General features: G+C 40.4%; 1 protein-coding gene across 4 annotated transcripts in view; it reads right to left on the bottom strand.

Moving 5' to 3' along the window:
- LOC122999857 (MAM domain-containing glycosylphosphatidylinositol anchor protein 2-like) overlaps positions 1-24399 on the bottom strand; it is a 180978-nt gene that overhangs the window by 146247 nt on the left and 10332 nt on the right. The window lies entirely within an intron of this gene.

Raw genomic sequence — 24399 nt, 5'->3', positions numbered from 1 at the left:
GCATTCTCAAATCTCATAAATATTTCATGCATTGTGCTCACTGACACTGAGATTGTGGCTGACATTACTTTCAGTAAAAAAAAAAAAAAAAAAAAAAAGGACATTTCAGAAGAAACTGAGATGAGGCGATATGAAGGGGATGTGCGTAAAATGTGGGCAAGTGAGCTCTATAAAGTTGTGCTGTCTTTACAGGCCGTGCGGCATTTCTATATACAATTCGAGCCCGTCTGTGTCAAAGAGAAATTATGTTTTTAAAAGGGCCTTTGTAAATGTGTAAATCAGACTGAGGCATTAGTCTACAATCCCTCTGAGCTGTATTCGCAGAGCTAGCACCACATCTCTGTTTGTCAGCGCTGAGGAATTGCAGCTGTCAAAAATGATGCAGTCCCATTAGTGACGGAATCCAAGCTGAGACGGAGCCAGACAGAAAGCCGCTGTGGGGACAAGATGATAACTAGGTACTCATTGGAGATGTGAGGGATGTTGTTTGCGCATCGCTCGCTGTATGTGTCTGATGAGAACAGGGCAGAGAAGGAGATGGAGGGGTTAAGATAAAGAGCAAGGGAGGGAAGGCGCGGAGAATGAGAAGGATAGGGGAAACGGTTAAAGCAGAAAAAGGATGGGGGAGATAAGATGAGACAAATAGAGGAGGCGACAATGAGACTGGAGTAAGAAAGAGCGACCGGGACAGTAATCAGGGGAAGGAAACAATGAAAGAGACGAATCAAAGCTGCGACTGAAGTGAGTGAGTTGACTGGACACAAAGAGAGAGCAAGACTCTGAAGCCCAGTATCCTGCATCCTCTGAGATTGGCAGGTTTATTCAGAGGGAGTTAGTGATCTCTCATCCTGTAGATCATTTCACCTCTGAGCTAAGCTGCATGCATCGTAGCGAGATGAAGACACGTTACAACTGATGCAAAGGAAATCACTTCCACTGCAACACATTTGAGTGCAGCAGGGATGATGTGATGTCATGCAACAGAGGCAGCTCTCACTGCGCTACACACACACACTAAAATTAATCAGTAATAGCTGATTGATCTCTTGATTAAAAAGCAGTCTGACAGTGAAGGTCAAGCAAACAGTCTTTACAATCAACAGAACTGACAAACAGTGTACAAGAATATTTGAACAGTTGGTTGGCTTTTAGCGTAGCTGCTAACACTATAGTAATGTGATATTAGGATATATATATATATACCATTACCTTCATGATGTGAACTTCTTCACCACTGCTCTCCAAGATTGAACTCTGGTACAAATTAAAGCAGGTCCAGATTAATCTGCTACAGGCCCCCAGGGCACAAAATAGCAAATTAGCACATCTGCTAACTGATTTTGCCCAGAAACCAACTAGTATTGCCTACATTCAAATACTACCCTGCCCCCATGTGTGCTGTATTTCAGTTGGCTTGTGATAATTTGATTGAATGATTTAACTCCTTTTTGGGAGCCAACTGAGGGCTCTCAACATTTCAGTTTTTAGTTTTGCTTCAGTGGTGCATGTTACCAAACAGATTTGCAATTAATCAAATTAGGGCTGCAACTAACGATCATTTTTAACATTGATTAATCTGTAGATTTCCCCGATTAAGTGTTTAATTGTATGGTCTATAAAATGTCAGAAAATAGTTAAAAAAAAGAAAGACCGTTATAATTTCATAGAATCAAAAGTGATCTTCAGATGTCTTGTTTTTTTTTTCTGACCAACAGTTCAAAACCCAAAAATATCGGTTTACTATCATTTATGACCAAAAAAAAACATTAAATCATCACATTTGAGAAGCTTAAACCAGCAAATTATCTGCATTTTTGCTTAAAAAAAAGACTAATATCACTGTCATAATAGTTGCCAATTAATATTCTGTTGCTCAACTAATCAATTAATTGACTAATCATTGCAGCTCTAAATCAAATTACAACAAAGTAATTGCCACACAGCAAACTTGGGGCTGCCAAGGCCCCTGAGGGCGAGTTACCCACTTTGTGTGGTTGGTAACCCATTCTTACTTAATAGAACAAGATAGCTGCCTCACAAATAAGATACAGGACAGGAATACTGAAAGAGGGGAACCAAGCTTTCTTTACAGTCATCTTTTTAACTACTATACTTTACTAGTAATATTAAATAATGAGCAGAATGCAAACTATGCCCATAGTATGTGTCCTCTTAGCATGGAACTATATTTTGCTGTTAAGAAAAAGTCAGAATTTCCACTATTTACACCACTTTTCAGAAAAAGATATTATCTTTCAACTAAAGGCAATATTCTTCACAGGAATGAACTGTAGAGCACAGTTCAGCCGTTCACACAGTGTAATGATCAGATACAACCAAAGTCTACATGATTACATACACGCACTAGGGTCGTGTCTGAATTCCCTCCCTCGTTCACTACTCCCTATACAATAGATACTCAACAGTTTACTCTATAGTGAGCAGAAAATTGAGATTTCAGACAGTTAATAATCATCATCATTTTGTGTCATCGCTGACAGGTGTCTTGTCACACTGTAATTTTCCCGAGACAGAAGTGCTGTGATTGCAGTGACATCAGTTGAGTATCAAGGACAGCGCGTGCCGCAAACGACTCTACATCGTCCCACATTTAAGCCAATCAGTGAACAGTTTAACACTTCCTGAAAATCTTAACCTTTTTACCTTCTCACCTTGCTGCAGTGATGTACAGGTGTACTCAACTGTGTGCTGTCGGTACACTGTGACATCACTGTATTATGCAAGAAAACACACTTCTGACCACACTCAACCACACCCATCACTGAATCTGGTTGCAGTCTGCTGTTAAATCATTCTTTTGGTCCACATGTAGCCCATAAAGCATTAATTACATCAGCTGTAGTGCACACTTTGCCTTTTATGACAGATGTAACAGCCTCATATAAGTAACACATACATCAAACTCCAACTTCTCTCAAAAAGAAGTAACCAAAGGAAAGTTCTCCTTTAGTTAATTATCTTAAAATCACTATTCATTAATACATCAGAGCATCGATACATGAGCTAAAACACCAGAAGCAACAGAGGAGAAGAGTGATGCAAAAAAGAGATTTATAGTATTTTCCACCAAAATTTTGCTTAAGAGTGTGCATGATTTTACTCCGTGTTTGTCATGTGTATGTGTTTGTTCAGATTGCATGTTCTCAAAGTGTTGAATGCATAAAGCAAGTTAGTGTTTACAGTATGTATATGTGCATGTGTGCGCCTGAACATGTATGTGCACAGTGTATCGGTGCATTTGAACATGCATACTAAAGGTGGGACTGTATAATTACTGCTATAGAAATATAATTACAACCTTGAAATGTGGCAATTATATGTGGCAATTACACAGGTTGTATGAGTCTGACTTACGAGCAGTAGAGTGGATGACAGCTTCCGCTCTCCATGAAGTCTTCCTAGGTCATTTATTCCATGTTATATTAATTGCACCTCTGTTGCTTTCATAGGCAGGACGCCTTGTATTACTGTTTCAGCAAATTAACGTGGCATTAGGTGGCCCTTCACTCTCTTTGTCCTTGGTGAACTTGCCAATAAACCCAGGTGGATTGTGATCGTCTGACAGCTGTTTCTGATTTTCGCTTGATTATACATTCTCCGTTATTTTGTGTGAATGTGCTTAATTAAGTTTTTTGTGATGGCTCTAAAATCACTTTTAAGCCGATAAATTGGATCGTCATTTGTAATCAAGCTGTGGTTTAATCAGAGCACAGTTGTATCATGAGTACAGATTTTTAAAAAAAAATGAATAAAACGGGCAAACAGACAATGATGGGATGACAAAATGATGAAGCAATTCCCAAAAGCATTAGCAAGTGATCCCCAAAGGTGGGACGTTTACTTGTTTTAAATGCTGAACAACAACAAATACGCTTTTGGAATTCTTGCGCTCCCAGATATAGCCAATAAGGGGGAATTATGTTCTTTTTTTAATCTAAATGATTCTTTTTTCTTTGTTTACAACATAATGTTCCTAGGAGGACATATTGTCCCTGCAGAGATGTGCACATTTAAGATATTTTTAACTTAGTATACTCGTATATCGCCCAATTAAAGGCGTAATTAATTCAGCTGTGTTGTGCTTCCAGGAAAATGTGAAACTTAACGCATAAGACAAACAAACAGCCAGGATCAAGCTCCTCGAAAAGGCAGCTGAACCCAGGAAAACAAAGCACAAAGGTCAAAAGTCTCTTATTGTGCTTTAAAAATGTTACTTCTATGACATTCACTCTGATGCCATGTTTGTGGCCTCTACTCTGTGCTGATTGTGTTTCTCCACACATCCTTTTGCCCCCAATGTACTTCCATCATCTTGCTGCAGACAATTGGAAAATGTAATTTCTTCTCGTTGAATGAATGGGTTGGAGAGCACATGAACGTCCCACTCAGGCGATGTATGTCTCTGTCTTGGAGCAAAGCACACTGTCCACAAGGACATGCTAAATCAGCAGAAAGGTCACACAATCTGCAGCACAGAGCAAGGCCTTTATAGGGACATTTTGTCCATTTCTTTGTGGGTGTCTAGCCTGTGCTTCTGGGTACTGTACTCAATAGAAGCAATAACATTTTTATAGACATGAGAAATAAGATTTTTTTTCCTTTCATGTGAACAGTGCCTGCCTGTTTTAGTTTGTATTGCACACACGGCTTTACCCATTCAAGGCAGACCTGAACTTCATTCTCCCTCCACTTCACAATATGAGTTACCATTCAGGAGAAAACCAAAGTAGGCCTCTCATGTATGGCCTCTTCCTCCGTCCTCATTGTGCTTTCATAGCGATTGGAGAAACTTTCTACTTCTGAAAAGGAAAAAAAAAAAATCCATTTGAGCTGCACTTAAAATTCTAAATGGGAAGTTTCTCAGTGGTTGCCAGTAATGCGCACGAGTTGTTAGCAAACCACAAGTAAATCCAAAATGAGAAACCTCTCTACTCCAGCAAAGGAAACGACAGAAGTGTGTAGTGTTGTGGTTATGCCCCTATGCTCTCGGTTCATCGCATCTGACACAAAGATACTGGAGGAGCAGGGAACAAAGGAGCCCATAGTTCTTCCAGCATACCCTTGACGTCAGGATTTAGGGAGCTGCACTAATGTTGTTCTCAAGATGCAGTAAATGGAAGCAGGCAAGCATATTAGGAACCAGTCACATGTTCCGGGGATACAACGGATCATTTTTCAAGAGCGCTGCTACTGTACAGCCGAGTGTGCTGAAAAATGGTCAAGATGGTGCTGGTGCATTACAGCAGTGCATAGGCTCATTAGCCTTTTCTTCAGTTCACCAGTTCTGATTATGAATCATTTCATCATTTCTTCTAGTGTGTGTTTTTGCTTGCAGTGAGAGTTTGCATGCGTGCGCACATGTGAGAACGACACGGCAACAGGAGCCTCCTCGCTGCTCTTCAAAGTGAGGATGTCTGCTGAAGCCAGGTGGATGCTCCTTTTGTCGTTTTCTTTTCATTCTCCTGCTAGTAGATAGAAATACTATATTTCACAGCTGTAGTTGTGAACTGTCAAGAAAAGCAGTCAGACTTCTTCTCCCTCATCCTCACTCTAATGTCAAAACAGGTTTCCAGCTCTGACATCTGAAAGTCATGTTATGATATTATCAGTTGATGTTGGGGTTCAGTTTCTATTCCAGTTTGCAGCACAAAAGAGCATCGTTTTCTGAGTGTAGCTTCGACGCTCCTTTTTCTCAGGTAGCTGTTTGGAGCAGGCAGTCTTCCACACCAGTTAGTGCAAGAAACTAATTGAAATAAAGTTGTTTTTTTTCTACCTCCCCATAACTAACTTGACATGTTGTGTGCCAGTATGATACCTCATGCGATGAGAGGCTCATTAGACCATGAAATTGAGCAGTGTAACCCTGTCTTGTATAAAAAAAATTTGAGGGAGAGGAGGGGGGAAATAAAGAGAGAGAGAGAGACAGAGAAAGAGAGAGAGAGAGAGAGAAATAAATACAGAACCCCTGTGTTGTCTGTGTCATGCTGATAAACTGTTAAGACCTTGATCTTAGCTACTGACCATCAAAAATAAATACGACTTTTGAACCCTCTCCACATAGCTCGTCTATTTTAACTGTAATTATTTTTTTTCTTCCTCTTAAAGGTTATATTCAACCAGTTACTCAAGACTTCCCTGCACTCTCATGGCCCATTTGGATAAAACAATGGTGGAAGAGGTACTTAGATCCTTTACTTCAGTAAAAATACTGTAGTAATATCACAATACACAATACAATACTCTGCTACAAGTAGAAGTCCAGCATTCACAAGCCTACTTAAGTTACAGTACAAAAGTATAATCAGCGAAATAGTAAAGTATGAAAAATAAAAAGAATGGTCTCTCTCAGATAGTTATATTATATAGTATATAAACTATAGTATGTTATTGGATTACTATTGTTGATACATTAATGTGTAAGAGGCATTTTAATGTATTAGCTGGTCGAGGTGCTTTGTGCACTGCTTGGTATTTTAATCCATAATAATGCATTGTTTTTCATTTGTTGATTATGTGATTTGTATGTAACCTGCAAAGTGACGTGCAATCAAATGAAGTAAAAAGTAGAAAGTACAATATTTTCCCTCTGAAATGTAGTATCAGTAATAGCATAAAGTAGCAGAAAATGAAAGTACTCAAGTACAAATATCTCAAAATTGTACTTAAGTACAGTAGTTGTTACAGGTTGTTGTGAGAAGGATAATTTGAAATCGGCAGTTTCTTGAATTCAAATCTCAGATGCCCTTGAAAACACAAACAAGGATATTTATCAAAGCAGTCCCTGCTCACATTTACCACATGACAATAATGTACAGACTTTTCCAACAAAAAAACAACTAAAACTTACTAACTTCTGCTATGTTATGGTACAGCGTGTCATAGGTTAAAAGCTGACAGGGGTAATGTTAAGTATGTGTGATTTGGTTTGATAAATGTGCAAAAACCATCAGTGTGGTACTTCAATCACACTCATCAGTGGCCCTCATAGAGGGCGATTCGTAACCTCCACTTAACTGGGGTAAAAGCTACATGCACAAGCATAGCAACAGTATCCAAGGCTTGAATGAGCCCTGTGTCACCAACACTGACGTCCCTTTCTATCTAAACATGGAGGAAAATGTTCAGTATACACCGACATGCTGGTGTGGCAGGAGGGGGGGGGCGTTGTACCTGACTTGAACGGAGTAATAAACTTCCACCCTGACATATACTGCACTTCTAGGTCTAACACACTGCAGAGGAAAAACTGCAACATTTTGGAAGTGGTTTTGTGAGGGGTGTAGTAAGGTAATAAAAAACAGTGTTGCTCCATGGAGTGTAAAATGGGAGGGTTTGGCAGTGTGCAGAAAGGGAGGACAGCAGGGAAGAGGAGAAGGAGTGCAGGTCGCTGGGGTAATTTAGCTCTGATCGCAGTGCACTGTCGTGAAGCCCGGTTAGGGAGGCCCATGCATCACACTGTAGCTCTGTCCTGAGTACACTCTTATGATTAATCACCTCACACACCGCTTTAATTTAAAGTCAATGGTATCTATAGATACCTGTCAGTACGGACCAACCTATAATGTCTCCTCGCAGGCCAAGACCCTCAGTTCCCCAACTGAGCAGCCGCCAAACACCAAGCAGAGCTTTAGCAACATCAGTCCAGGAACAAAAGGAAGAGAAAGAGAGTGAGCCGAGCAATCACTCATCCAGCTATTTTATTTCTGGCAGCTGTGACAGAAAGTGTAAGGTGTTCACCGGGGATTTGTGTCGACGATGGATTGCAGCAGGTGAAAACCATGTTAATGATGAGTGAGTGTACAAGGCAAGCATAATTGAGGAAAAATCTGATTTGATATCCAACATCTACAATTTACATTTACATTAAGCAATTTAGAATTCTGTATTAACCTTTAGAGGATGCTGACCCGCCTGACCACAGTTTCCTTTTGGCATTACCATGCTGAAAGCCTCGCCTACAGTACGTTTTCTCTGCTCTGATTTAAATTGCTTTTTGTGTTCTTTATTTGTCACATAAATCTAAATATCAGGAGTAGAGGCAAAAAGAAGTACAGGGGTATTACCGGTGAAAAATTAGATGAGTGTAAAATAGTCCCTTCAATGTACATGGCAAGTCTACTACTTTTTGTATTACAAATGACAGCAAGCCTCACACGGGCATAAGATCACACCCATGGAATGATTCATACCTTTAAGCAATTGCATTTTATCTTTGGCAAAGAACTTATGGACCATCTAAATCATTGAAAAAGGAACAAGAGAATGCTGTATTACCTGAGTGCCAAATTACAGGCTTTGATTTACGATTATAAATCTGTTATTTTCTGTTTTGTTTTGTTTTTTTCTAAGTAAAGGTGGCAAAAATGATGTGCCTTTCTCCTGAGCTACCAACATAATAACAGATTTGGCATTAGATCTGTGGCATAAATGAGATGATCTCATTTTAAATCACAATACAGATACAAAAGAGATTAGTATTGTCTGTGGTAAATCCTTTGTCATCCAGATTGTGCAAGACAATTTTTTAAATTCTTTCACCCACTAATCTCTGCACCATCTCGGAGAACTCCACTTGTCTTTAAAAACAGGATTCGATTTTGTCTTGTGGCCTCCAACTATCACTGAGTCATCATTAAAGCAGACCCTCAGGGTCCCCGCTGGCAAAACTGCATTCTGATTCGTCGCCCGTGACCTCCACTCTTGCATTCATAATACAAGACCTTGCCCCGGAGGGCATGACAGGCACCTACAGGGCTTCAGGAAGCAAGTAGCCTGAAGCACCAAAGATATGAATATTTGACATCTCTTCGGGTTAAAGGTCATGTACTGTACTGCAGGCTCTACATATCCACACACACACACAAACACATAGGACACTTGTCTGTGGGTTTTACTGCATGCATATATACAGTATAGATACGTGTATTTGACATGGCACATGGTGTTCACTACAGTACATACAGTGTATATGTGTGCCTGGCTCTGCATTCGGGCAGTTCATCCTGAAACACATGAATCAAAGGCTAGACCTTTATTACAGGGGAAGGTTCCAGGTCTATATTTATATCCTGGGGCTCCACTAGAATATATTTGCATGATTTAAAGTTAAAAAACCCTCCTTATTTATCTTATACTGACCCTTTAGGCTGCCCCTAAGGTCAGCCTCTGTCTGAAACAGGTCGTTTTAGCTCCTGTCTCTTTAAGGCCGCCCTCCTGATGAGCCCACTCTGTTCTGATTGGCTCTAAGCCGCCTCTCAGCTGACTTCCAGTGATTGCAGACGCTGCGTAAACAAATAGTAGTTGTCGGATTTCACTTCTTTTTCTCATTCTTTGCTAGAAATGGAAACTTCTCAAATACATACATACATTTTCTGGCACGAATGTGATCCACAATATGCAATGTAAACAAGCCATAAAAAACAACCTTAACAACAAAGTCTACGGAACAGACGACCTTAAGTGGGTATGCGCGAACAATCCGCAACATCACAAGGAGGACGTAGAGATAATGTTGCAAACAGAGCGTCCAGAGCAGGATAAAACGTGGACTTTTGACTTTCAGGCAGCATTTTTACATATGTTCACCTCAAGTTTTGGAACTTTTACCATGTTTAACATAAACATGGTAAAACATCATAACAGTATGAAAATAACAGAAAATAACAGAAAATCACAAAAAGCCTGATATGTCCACATTAAAAGCTTTATCGGGTTTTGTACTTTTGTACTTCTGTTTTCTAACATATTTTTTTGTGGAGATTTGGCGTCATTATCAGCCATTATCTACCAGTCATCATTTCCAGACCTTTCTATCATTATTACTAACAGCAGACATTGTATGAATTTGATGATTATCGCCAAAAACATAACTGTAAAACCTTAACTGCAACATTTTCTCCCAATGGTTTCCAACTATTTTGGCTTGTGGCCCTAATCTATGTCTACTGTATGTGCAACCCCTCATCTACAGGTTCTGATTAGTTCAACCAAAGAATGATTTCTCCTTCACATATTGTTCTATTTTACACTTTTTGTGCCAAGAAGTGCACAAAAAGAAAAAGGAAAGATCACAAGAAAATTTGATAAAATAAACCAAATGTTTTCTCTGCTTTCACATCCTTTTAATTATCCTACAACTCCTCAGATTTAGCGAGTTCCTCATGTTGGGAACCAGTAGTCTATCTTATCATTGTACATGCTTCTCATGCATCCAAAACAACTCATCTAATACATACCCATCACATGCTCTGTTTATCTAGAGAGAAAAGTGTGATCTTACATAAAAGGAACAAAATCTCCTCTGTTTGCAGCACATAGAAGAACATGTTAGCCCCGAGCAAACTAAAACACCATACACCCACTGCAGGGGAGGAGCATGTGACCGTTTTGTTCATTTCACACGCAGTAAACTGTATCTGATTGTGCCATGTCACCCTGTTGCTCTAAATCTGTGTCTGCACATGCATACCTGTGCAAGTGCGCATGCATTAATGTGTGGGCATGTGTGAATCTGCCATACAGAATCACATTTTTGGATACACTCCATTTCACAGTGTAAGTGAGATAAGTGCATTTGCCCTGATCATCCATCCAGAAAACACAGAGGAAGTAAATCAATGTCCACTCATAATGCCTAAAGGGTCAAAGGAGAAGAGTGTTATGTAGTTTTAGTCAAAGTATATACTGTAGGTAACCACTGGTGACATCAGATGGCAAGACAGATTTATTAATCCTCCAATTTTACTGATTTGTCCTCAGAATAGTTTACTGGTTTGGACGGATGGAGCATATGAGGAAGTGATAATGCATAATAATTAGAGGATGGCTTTCACTCAACTAGATTTGCATGAACTGAACTATCAGATGTCTAGTGAAGTGCTTAAATTTCACCATATTTGATTCATGTGAATAAGATGGCTTTATTATCTGCCACACTTGGTCAAGCCTTCTTTTGAATTGGTCTACAGAGAGATGAGAGAAAATGCCCCGAGAATGAACCAATTTATCAATAAATAAACACATAATTCTTGATTAGCTCCAACCATCTTGGCGTTAAATTGACTCATTTGGGATTAGCACGCAGGATCTCTGGCATGCAGTGGAGGACTGAGATAAAAAGCAGCCATGGAAATTTGACTAAGACTGGACCATCACTCGTCCCAGATATTTTACCCACTGCCCAGCCTCTCATGACAGACAACAATCATTTTGCATTAGTGATGCTGGGCTCAGCCATCAGTTACCCCAGAAGGCCTTTCTACCCTGCAAAGTGAACTTCTGTTTTCCCAAAAAAAGCATGTGCCCCACAATGCCATAAGCATAATACATTTTTTTTAAATTTTTAGACCGAACATGCAACTGAGCCAAGCAAATGACTGATAGTAGCTCCTGGATGCAGCTAAAATTATTGCGAAGCATTCAGTGAAACTGAGGTGAAGCTAAACCAGATTAATTAGACTTTCAAATGGCATTTACGAAATTACAACTTTACTTCACAATGTGATGCTTTCTAACTATGTTGCCAGCAAATTACACACTTTCTCAAAGTGAAGTGCGTCATCACATACAGTAACAAGCTGTGACTTACAAAGACATAAAGTGCAACCATGTAAAGACATCTCAAAACTAGCCGTGCCACTGTGAACCATGCAACGCTTTCATCTTAACATTAACTGAGTATTTTACAATCAGCTCAGTTTGCAGCTCATAAAGGCCTTTATTGCAACATGCATCACAGTCCATCACCATTCACAGAACTAAATATATGCCTATCTGCATGTCCATTACACGTAAAGCTTTAGCGCGCCCAAGCCAAACTGTTCCGGGCTCTGAACTTAACGGCCCACTCCATGCCACAGGCATGACAGAGCTTCTCTAATAGTCAGTGCTTAGTCAAAGTAGGCATCCCTGAAATGTGAAAATCAATCATGGATGACAGCTCATTTGGGCTATCTACCAGGGTAAGGCAAAGTAAGGGAATAAAAGGGTAGAAATTCCAATTACACAGTCAATGCCCATTTGTTCCATGGATATGTGTAACCTCTGGCAGACGTTGTTGACGCCTCCATCCAGTTGTATAATGAGCATGCTGTGGGCGTACCTTATTCAATGGAGTTAAACATCAGAAGAATAAAGGGAACATTGCATTGTAAGGGAGATCCAGGTGCTTCTATGGAGTAGTTGGACTGAGAGATGAGATTCTGCTTGTTGGTGCTCACAGATGAATATTATCTCGCTGTCACACTGTGACAAGGAAATCATCCCATATAACTGATTGAACTCAGCTACATTTAGCTAATTAGAATATCTAGAGAACAGCATGCTATACTGTCAAATACCAGTCTGAAGCAATATACTGTATACGGTCCATTTTAGTGCACAGGGCTTGAGACAAAAGTTCAACTTGAAATGTCAGCAGCAAATCAAAAGATGAGATCACCAAGTCCCAGACTGACAGCAGCTTACGTGACCCATTTAACCTTCTTGCAAGCCATGCAAACCCTACAATCTGTTCATTGGCCTTCCTGTCACCCGTGGACGGAGCGCCACAGCGGCCTGCCATGGAGTCAAACTGCTCAAAACTAATATAATTTTGTCTGGGCAATCTAATAAAACACAAGAGCCATTTTCCCCCTTTTCTGTCTCTCCTGCCCTCCTGCCATATATCCTGGTGGAGCCGCTATGATTCATAAGAGATGCGGTGGCGGCTCTCAGTATGCAATGAGCGAAAGGCACCTTGGGGAATTTTATGATCCATGACGAAGCGTCCAGGATCATTTTGGATGTATGCATGTGTCACTGCATATTAATAATGGCCTCTGTCTCATGAAAGCACCAGCACACCTTCAAAGGAGATAATTTAATCGTCTCCCCGCTGAGCCTCCTCTCCTCTCCACGCTTGCTAATACTTTCCCTGAGAATCCCAGTCAAAGGAGCCATCCCTTACATTGTGCACCTTGGCTTTAGGATAATAAAAAGGAGAAACAGGAAATGATAGAGGAAATAAAGCCAACCAGGAGGAGGAAATAAGCCCCAGATTCAGAACACCGCAGAGGAAGATAAACACAGAGCTGATGGGGAATATCTTTTCTTCTCTTTACGTATGGAAATTGAGTGGTCATATAGAGTTACCAGGGGGTAGTTGTCAAAAAAATTGACTTTTTATCTTTCTGGGTTATTTATCCACTGCTGAGAATCATATGCCGCCACTAAAAACCCCCTCATTAAAAATGACCAATCCTGCGGTGTTCTTTTTTGCTTGTGTCCCCATTCTTGCACTGTAAACGCTGCAAACAAGCAAAATAAGGCAGGGTGCTCTTAAGTGAGCTCCATGTGCCCTTCATCTCTCTGAAAGATTCCATTCTCTTTAAAGAGCTGGCACCCCGCGGTGAAGCCAACAAATGAGAGCATTGTTGGATCCTAGACTTGTTTATGGGACACCGTGGCGAGCATCATTTAAAGCTAGAGCTCATACTCACTGACTGCACAGCATACCAAAAGCCACCAAGCTCAGGAAAACTCAACCAAAAAGCGTAACTTTTTTGCTAATCCAAAAATTGCGTGTAAAATGAAAGTTGATACGTAATAACCTTAAATGTCCGCTTGTTTTATTGTCATATATGATGCCGTGGAGGCAGAGAACATTTTAACCCCACTCCAAGGGGAGTTGATTCCAATAAAACCTGCTGTAAAACCTGCCTTCCATTATGTAAATAGATTCACTGACATACTCCCTGTATACTAATAAAACATTCACAGCGCACATGTATTAGAACGCATGATGACATTTTGCTGTTAACAATACGGTCATGTCAGCTGATGATGTAAGCGCATTAAAGAGGACCCATAAACCTATGAAAAGAACCATTAATAGTCCATCTAGAGAGTACTCATCCAGAAAAAAGCAAACTCAACGTCAAATACCAAATGCAACATGGCACGGAATTGCAAATGAATGCAAATCTGGGCTAAATCCGTTCAAATGCTGCAAAGAACACTTAGCATATTAACACATGAGCATGATCTCTCGATCTTGACGGCTGCTGGTTTGACTTAAATAAGTTTAAAAAGCTTTGCGGTGCAACACGTGTAACCATTGCCTTTTGTGTACTTCTGAATGCCAGTGATTACTAACAGCTGCTCACTTTTTCAAGTTGAGGATATAGCCCATTAATTTCTTCTTTATCTTTTACAGCATTTGGAGTTTAGCTTTTACTGAGGCTGCCACTATATCTGGGGGGGTACTGCATATCTGAGAAGAGCAGCACTTAAAAACAAATGCAGATGAACAAAACAGAGAGTATTATATGTTAAGGATTTCTGACAAAGGGGATCTGCATTGCATTGTCGTAGCCTGGATTACAAGGCCCAAAAACAAGCTGAAAAAATACGAAGACAGCTTTGCAAATATTAGACAAAGACTTACACAGAGCCTCCCACAAAACTGTGCTATTATTACGGACAGAGGCGGTAATCTACATATATTCAATGAGGCCTGAAAAAAGTAGTAAATCTGATTTATCTTAACCCTCCGTCAGAGAGAACGGCCTAATGGAGTGTGTGGTGGAGCCGGCTTCTCTTGCCCTTCATCAGCCAGAGGTGTCACTGCAGTGCAGCAAAGGATCAAGCAAAGCAGACTGTTACAGGAGTTCGGTGATGAATCTTTTTTGACATTTTTTTTTCTTCTTCTAGGCAGCCGTGGAGACCGCTGTGAGTCCATTTTTCGACACAATCAGAGATGCAGTCAGTGTGTACAGTATAAGGCAGGGCTATTCAATTAATATTTAAAGAGGTCTAGTTAGAGAAAATGTCCTCAAGTTAAGATCTGGAACATCATAATGTCTAACTTGCATTATGAATCAGTGCCATATATATCGAAGTAATAAAATACATAACAGTGAGCTTTTGAAAAATGTGCATCTTGAATTAAAGTGCTTAATTTTAGAAAAATGAAGTAAAAAGTGTAGCTTGAGTTTCCCTTTTTCTTCTTTTTTAACTCCACATCTTAACAGTCTCAACCAATTTTATAATAAAAAAAAAATCTCAACACATCATTGCTACTGAACAGCTTTAACACCTCCTTTTGTATTTCTTCCCCTCTTATGTCCCACTCCCCCACTTTCTCTTGTTCAGTGAGAGAAGTGAGCTCTAGCTTGTCCTGTCAGGATTTTAAATCTGAAATGTGTTAGGATTCGGGTGGATCGATCTTATTGGGCTCTTAGATCGTTTATTTTCTGTGCCTTCGGTCCGGATTTGAGTGGGTACCTTTGTTCAAAAGATTTATGCTTTGTCTCATAGTGGCGCTTCACAATCGCCATGGTCTCGGAACATATGAGACAAACTGGTTTTGAACTGCCTGTGGGAAGAATGAACGTGTTAGAAGCTGTCCATTCTTGATTAAAAGCTCTGTTTTCGCTGTCTACTTTTCTCTTCTTAGAGCACGCCATGTGAAATTACTTTTCTCTGACTCACTTACTTCTCCGACTGCTGTCTCTTCTCTCCCCTGTGTGTGTGCATCTCACTCGAGTTGCAGTGCTTATAGGAATGTACAGATATGATTGGCTGAGTAGCATCACATGAGATGAAAGCTGTGCCAGTTAGGACAGCGTCTGGGTCCGAACCCAGACCCCAGTCCGCCTATTAAAGATCTTGGGTATAAGGGATCAGCATTCACAACAAGCCTCTTTAGTTTCCAGCTATGTGCATGAGTAAATATGTAAATTGTCAAAATTGACTAACACCTATCTTATGTTCAGCTGCTTCTTTACAAGATAAAACTCGAGTGCATAAATTTTAGTATCTCTACATCGGTTACCTGTTGATCCCTTGACATGTACTCACATGACATGTACTCACAATTACCTCTCTATCTCCTCCTAATGTGCTAAGTTTATGGTATTGTTGATTTAAAATTTAATTTTCACGTATTAGCTTGTTATTAGTTCTCCCAGCAGAAACTTCACCGCTGCTGAGATTCTTTGAGAGCTCCCTCAAAGAGCAGAGCCTTTCCTACCAAATCTAACTATATAAATATTTGCTATAAATGGTCAATTCCTTGAAATAAGTGTCTCTGAAGTGTTCCAATTAAAAACATACTGTATTTTTATGACTTTCCTTCAAAGGCAGTAAATAACCTAAAAATAGTTCTGATTAACCATAAAGTACTTGCAAATGAGAATGCAGAAATGTTTTCATATAATGAAGCACAAACATCACCACCATCATCATCTCATGTCAAATAAGAAGCGAGAACTCTTAAAGATCCCCTCCAGACATATCAAAATACTCCACTTTGAATAATAATTAGTGTCTGATGTGTTTTTTCCACAAAAAAAGTTTACCATTCTATTCTTAAAATGACATCTCCTCCTTCTTCCTCATTGAAAACTCCAGAATATATATGAATATGCAAATATATTTTTCATTTCAAAAGTTTAACTGCTGGATGCAAGATGTCTCTTACTTCACAGAAATGTCCATTCTCAGTGTGTGTGCACTGGAGGCTTCAAGTTTCCACATCATGCTTGTACAAGTCGCACACTGGACCACGATTGGCTCCAAACTAGTTGTGATGTCACAAATCATGTTGGTAGGTACACGAATTGAGCTCAGATTTCAGGTGAGCACAGAGAAACTTTCCCCACAAAGAAACTGTACTTACGGATGGGAGATATGATAATGTCTGTGTCAACGATATGACACCATATATAGTGGGATATATATACATATATATATTTATATTGTATATTTATTTACTGCATATTTACTGTATATACTGCCGTAGCTATCCCTTTAATATTTCTAGGTGTGTTCTAGGCCATTGTGGGCAATGTTGCAATCAGTGAACAGGCCCATTTTTCCATATTGCAATATTGGATTTTTGTATTATTTTTGCTTCAGTGTGTGATTTGTTAGGTATAAAATTCACTGGTTTAGACAAAACACATATTATTCATTGATTTTCCAGAAATGTTACTATCACAATTTACAGAATCTATAGTTTGCTTTATAAAATTATGTATAAAAGATTTTATCTACAGTATACCACCCACTGCGAATTGCAATGTTTCTTTCAGTTTCCTCAAAAGAGAGAACTATGTGTGACCATGCAATTTTATGCCATAAGTTAATGAGTTTTAGCACATTATGTCATCAGATAGGGCAGTGAACAATTCCCACAGCTGTTCCCCTTTTGGCGTTTTAATGAAGTTACCATCATGGCTGACTCCCACTTCCGATGCAAATAGCCGCGTAACATGTAAGACAAGCCACTTAATGGCAAAATAAATGAGTCAGAGGCTTTCTCCCCCTTTGTTTTCCATGCATAAGTGTGTGTGTGTGTGTGTGTGTGTGTGTGTGTGTGTGTGTGTGTGTGTGTGTGAGCGCGAGAGGGGTGGGGTGGGGGGGCAGGGATCAGGGGAGTACAACATACAGGAACAGAGAAGCAAACCCATGCAAGTGTGATCTTTTCTATGTGTGAATGAACTGCGCGGTTCAGAGAGTGCTCTTTTATTCACTCACATCCCTCTCTGTAAAATGTGTTTTGTGGCAATGACAAAATCCCCCGCTGTCTTTAAGGTTTGTTTCTGTCGCCACGCTCTCACCTCCCCACAAGTACGTGGAGGAGGTGAGAGGGAGAAAGCCTGAGCTGTCATCACAGTTTAGATCAGTGTCCTGCCTCCACCCCCGCTGCCTCCAGAACCCTTGCCCTCCACCCAAACCTCCAGCAGCGTATTATGCAACTTCAAAAACAAGGTCACGGAAATATCCAGGGAGGAATCAAAGAAGATAAATAGGAGGGAAAGGAGAGGAAAGGAAGATTCTCTTCCTCCTCCGTCCCTCTCTTTCTGCCTGCACCCATTGCAGTGTGTGATTCAGCAGGAGGTCAGATCACTGGAATGAGAGAGCCTGCAGCGCCTAACGCATACAAATGCCTGCAGACACACATTTACATGCACACAGATGCATGCACAAATACAACACTGACACATACACATGTCAGACACTGGCAGCTGGAGAGATCATGATAGTTTCAACAAGATATGGTCCATCATGTCCTTGTGTTTATATGTGTGTGTGTGTGTGTGTGTGTGTGTGTGTATTCAGGCTTGCATGCGGCGAGGTGTATCACTGTGAGGACTAATACTCACCCTCAGTTAAGATCAAATTTCCTAAACAAGGCATCCTCTTGAGTAAGAAACCTTATTCTGACCCCTCTTTGTCATGCATTATTAATAAGGCTTCTAGTTAAAAAACTGGCCCTGGTGAGCAAAAGAGACGTCAAACATTACTTCTGTATTGCTCAGGGGACTAACGACACCGACTGCTGCAAAGGAGAAGAGATACGATAGAGTGTGTGTGTTAAAAACAGTCAGCAATATAAAAAATATTATTGTGGAGACTACACTGCTTTGTAAGGGAATAATTGAATATACTGCGCTGTACTTGTAGTCAATGAATCAACAATGAGAATTATCAAAATGTATTAATCATTGAGGTATCTTACTATGCAGAAATATCAAACATTCACTGGTTGCAGCTTCCCGAGTGTGCTGACATTCTCCATTTTACATCATTATAAACTGATTAGTTGATTACTCTTATTATTCGATCGACTAAGAATTATTTGCCAACAATTTTAATAATTGTTGGACAACTGTTTTAGTCATTTATCAAACAAACAGTTGGTGGTCCTGGCTTCCCAAATGTGAGGATCTGATGTTTCTATCTATTTTAATCACTGTAAATTGAATATCTTTGAATTTTTGGACAGTTGCTCAGACAAAATGAGCAATCTGAAAATTGCGATAAGCATTTTTTACTCTCTTCTGGCATTTCATACAACAGACTAATCAACCCTAACCCTACTCCTAACCCTAACCCTAACCCTCACCCTGACCCTTACTGAAAAATATAAGCAACAGGTTAAAGAAATAATTAAAGTAAGTGCTAGGTAATGTCCTAACACTGAGCATTTTGAGCATTTCAACTATTTGTTGAACCAAACAAGCAATTTGAACACATATCCTCGGCTCTGGGCACAGGCATCTTCCACTATTTTCTATGAATTTACAGTACCAGTCAAAGGTTTGGACACACTTTCTCATTCAAGTGAATGGGAAGGTGTGTCAAAACTTTTGACTGGTACTGAATATAGAGAATGGAAAATCAATAAAATAACTGTCAGACTGATCAATAATGAAAAGAATTATAGTTGCAGCTTTAAAATATTCCAACAATAAGAACTACATGTGTCACGTCACCACTATCCATCTATCACCACAAACGCAGCAGCTGATTTCTTAATGAACATTTTGTATGATAATGTGACACTATACAAATCAGTTAATAGCTCATTCTCCTGGTTATTTACATGCTAATGTTGTTGTGTCAGCTTGCAACCATTTTTTTGCTTGATGAAACTTTGCAAAGCCTTCCGTCGCTGCTCTTTCTTCCCATACAGCCAAACCGTCATTAATTAAATTCTGACTGTGTAAAACTCAACACTGTGCCAGGGTTTAGGTACATCTCCACCCATCAGAGATTATTAAACACTCTTGATATTTTTGAACACCTGCCTCAGAGCTTCATGACAACAGTCAGTTCCCATGTCCTCCCAAAATAATTGTGACTGAAAAATCAACAGTCATTAACTGGAAAAACTGCGGTGAGCAGGATCTGCATCCGCCGCTGTATGTTCCTCTATGAGCGCCTCGCATGTGTACGGTCATGTCATTACATGTTAATGGGCTTTCCTCTGATGCTACAGCGGAGTAGAGAGACGGAGGCTGTGATGGAGAGAACAGGGAACCATTTGATGTTTGCCAGTTGAAAGAATAAGCCTTCCTTTGGGTTGTGCTTTCCACAGAGGCATGCTGGGATTGAAAGAGCGCTTGCCCAGGGCTAAAGGGGATTTTTGGTGGGCGTCACACATCCAATTACCTCGGTAGCATCACAGAAATCCACAGGGAATACACACACAAACAGACACACATTCACACATGTGCACACGCGCGCGCCCACGCACACACCGACATGTAAGACACCCACTGCAGGAGGCTCTCACCGCAGAGGGGGCGCAGCCAAATTTCACTATTCTGCTTCTGCTGGATCGGTTGCTGCGGAATTCATGAATATTATCAGCATGTGTTGATATGTGGCTTATGATATAAATATGGATAGCAATATGGAAACACCACCCAGGTTCCACCTCTTTGGAGAGCATTATTAATGCATTCAGAGAAGCTATTACTGGATTTGCATGGGTTCTTCTGATGAGCCAAGAGGACCTGCGGATCCACTAATATGTTGAGGTTTATTGGTGCATTTCAAAGCTGTTTTGAAGTCTTCTGTTCTGTGGCAAAAGCTTGGATTTCTAGCTGTTTAATATCCCCACTATCAAAACTTTAATAACAACATGGTCCCATATCAGCACACCAAACACGTAGACCCAACAAACCAAACTCATTTAAAACACAACATCTCAGAATTAATGCATTCAGACACTTTTTCCACTCCTACGTATGCAGGTTGATAACTTTAATATTTCCTCTTTCCTTAAAACAGGGGCCTTGAAAGCCAATGGGAAATCATACTTCACCAGACATTTGTAATTATACAAGATTCGTCATTTCTTTTAATAACATGATGAAATGGCCTGGAGCACCACTTCTCTTTTATTGAAGCTGATAAATCTCTGATCTGTGTAGTGTTTAATCACCTGGTCCACTTGGGGGGAAATGACTGTACCAATTTGGTAAATACACTTAACAATTTCAAACCTTGAGGAGAGTATTTATGTGAATTTCGGTCGAGGCTGTTGCCATCTGAGGATCTTAAGAAATATGGTCAAGGGATCCAGCCAAAACTGAACTGAAATCACTTCTTCAAAATCATTTGGGAAGCTCAACATAATTTTCTTCTTTCCTACATCATATTTTGCTCTTGATCCAGACTACATGCCTAAAAATAAAAGCAACATATGTATTCAGTGAATAAACACAAGTGTTCTTCCAGGGATCCCAAGGACTTGCACAGCAGTCCCCAAACAATCAACTATAGATAGGCTATTGACCTGCAATTTCACACAATCAACCTTACCCCCAATTGAGCTTAGAGGATAAAATCCATGGCAAGTCCGGCTGTTAGCTTAGGAAAGAGTTGCTGTTCACAAAAGCTTTTCTGCTACGCACAGAGACCTTTGATTGCAACCCAAGAGCAGACGGATATAAACTCTGCTCCAACCTATATTTTAGCAACCTTCTCAAGGAAATCACGCAGATGAAGGGTCACTAGAGAGGTCTAACTGACCCATTCCTTCTTATTAAGATGTCCTAACTGTTCAGAGATGATGCCACACTTTCAGGTGTTTGGTACAAACCCAGAATCGAAGGAGTAATAATATTGCATGCCAGAGAAAAGGCAATGTAAGGGAACAAGGAAATAAAATGGAGAGAAATGGGGAAAAGCGGGAAAAATGGTAAAGGTCTGGAGGTTAGCTCAAGCTGTGAATGTGGCATTTGAGAAGGCCTCCCTCAGGCTTCAGCCATCCTCGGATGAAACACATCTAGCTGGCATGAAAGAAGAGTGATGGGGACTGCCATGTGTCTCTCTGTTTTGTTGTTCTTCATGTACTGGACCTTTTCTATTAGGAACATTACAAAAAGTGTTGTACATGTGACTCACTCTTTTAATTGAATTACACTGTTTTAAATATAATGATCAAACCTTTCTTGCTTTGGCACAAATGGTCTTAACACATTTTTGCTCAGTGTACCACATACACTATGACAAGAAGCTAAAAATGTGATAAGCAGAAGCATCAGATTTCCAACAAGACCACATGCGGCATATAATATATTTTCACCATGCAACAGCAATGTTGAATTAATCAGTAATTTGACTGGTGGTAATTTGGTTAAGCTCGTATTACTATTAATACTTAATTGTAGTGATTTGATTTGCCAATCAAATAAAAACGTCTGGATCAAAATAAATAAAAGAGACTGGTTCAAAGGAAAAGAAGTCCGTGCTGTGAATAGTTGATGCCAGCCTTTGTCGAGGCCAGCAAAGAATGAAGCACATCAAGTGAGAATTTCACTGAAGGCAAAAAGCGTGGGCTGATTCCTTTGCCGTTTGTGATGAGGGAGAAGCTCTCCAAAAAGAAGCACACCTCATGCTGTGCAGACACATATAAGCTGGGTCATGAGCCAGATTGGACTGCTAATAAGTGACGGCCCAAGCTTGAATTTCTAAGAGGATCCACCAGACTGTGAGGAGACTCGGGCAACACAGCAAGAGTTAAATTGTTGATCCTGGGCGAATTTGTCTCAGCAGCTGATGCGTGGCTACGTTTTACCCCCACAAAGTAATTCTTACACCTACAGAGTGCAAATATACCTCCACGTAAAATGGCTACGAATTGCAAAGCCTTCGCTGCAGCAGCCTGAATCAAGACAAGAAAGGAGACAACCAGAACTGGGCAAGATTTCGCTCAGTGGAGAAGTGCTTTGCCTACTCCAGATAACTCTGCTTGCTTTGCCATAGGAAGGCATTAACTGACAGTACACGGCTTGAGGTTATCCCCATGGGTGTAACAGCCGCTGGGATATACTATGTCTGGCGAAGAGATGAAGAAGCATGACGCTAAAGAGATTAGCTATTAAATTGTGAATTTCTGCTAGAAGAATAAGGTTTCAGAGACTATTAAGGGATACACAGAGAGCCAAATAATACACAAAAAGGCTCAGCAGACAGTTGGATATCCCTTTAAAGAGGGTAGGAGGTTTAGTAAGTGTAAAAGGACACGTAATGACTGCATCACATGTTCGCAGGCACTCTGTGGCACGTTCAGTATCCATGATGATTCTTACTCAGAAGGGCTGATGTGTGAATGCGATGATAAATCACATTGCTAAATTAATATCTCAGCAAAGTGTTGCCCTAGATAGATGAAAAAGCACACAATGAAAACGGGTACACATGCTCCCACACTCACATACACTGCATGTTCATCTGTGTTGAAATTTCACAGTGCCTCTGCAGAGCCACAGCACAGCTCCACAATCTCCGTCTCCTTTTGCCAGACGGGGAATGACTAGATTTAAGACCAGAGGAGAAAAACACGGCATGGATATGTGGGTTTTTTTTCAGTATTTTTGTGGTTTTGTTGGGTGGGGAGGTATTGATATGATGTCGTCTTATGCAGGGGTGTCTCCGTGTGCAGGTCCCCTGCTGTCTGGCTGTTTGGCTTTGGTTTTGAAGCTCCAGAGTACTGAAGGCATCATTGTCAACACATTTACTTCGCTACTGTTCCTGCTTGTCAGAGAAGCTTAAGCATTATTCGCTACAAACATAAGTAGGCCCCTTCCTGCAGTTGCCTCACAGCGATGAAATGGTGGTGATTTTTGAAGAGACACATTCAGCCCCCCTCCCCTCCACCTCACCCTCTACGCACACACCCCTTCACGACAATCTCATCTGCTCTCGTGCACAATTGTACGGCCGCTGCGAAGAGCTTTCGTTTCTGCAATCACTTCACATTTGTTTCAGCGATTGATTTCCTGGCATGTGAGGGGAAGGAGAGAATGAGCGAGTGGGTAGGCAGCGAGAGAGGGAGGGAGGCAGGCAGGGAGGGAGGAAGGGAAAGGAGCAGGCGAGGGAGGCAACAGGGAAGTCAGAGGACGTGCAATGCCAGGCTCACATACTGTCACCATGACAACAGACATCACTTCACAGGAGCAGCACTTAGGATGCCTGTGTGGGCTGAAGTGACATAGTTGAAGGTTGGCATTAGCCTCTTGTGGGTGCCACAACGTACCAATCGTCTCCTGGCTTGCTTTTTGCTTTATTTCCTCCACTGTGCTGCTAAAAGACGCCCTGTTGCTCTTGTCAGCTACCTATTGGGATTGTAGAGTGATTTGTACTTTATGTCTGTAAATGCGGGTCCTGCCAGTTTGGCTTAACAAAGACAATTCAATTGACTGAAATGCGTAAGGGTAGACAGGAGGAGACATTCATATTCAATGAGTCCCTTTCATCATTTGCGTCACTTTGAAGCTGGCTAGCATGTATAATTCTCTGTGATTTGAAGTGATGCCAATCATGGAAATGATAACTCGAGATACGGAAACACACCACCGACACTAAAAAGGATCTATCTTAGCAGCTAATCCTGCTGTTCATTAAGAAAATCTGTAACACTTTATGAGGATATACAATTGATGTTTTTAAATGCAAAACTAATGTATGACTCATCACAATCTAATGCATGTATTAATGGATTATATAACACTAGCTCAATATTAATAAATGAGCAAGTTCATGGAATGATTTAACACTTAATGGAGACATTAATTTACAATATGAATTTTAACTCAC

Source organism: Thunnus albacares, chromosome 16 (genome assembly GCF_914725855.1).
Source record: "Thunnus albacares chromosome 16, fThuAlb1.1, whole genome shotgun sequence".
NCBI lineage: Eukaryota > Metazoa > Chordata > Actinopteri > Scombriformes > Scombridae > Thunnus > Thunnus albacares.
The sequence above is the reverse complement of the archived record's forward strand: the minus strand, read 5'-3'. Positions and strand labels throughout refer to the sequence as shown.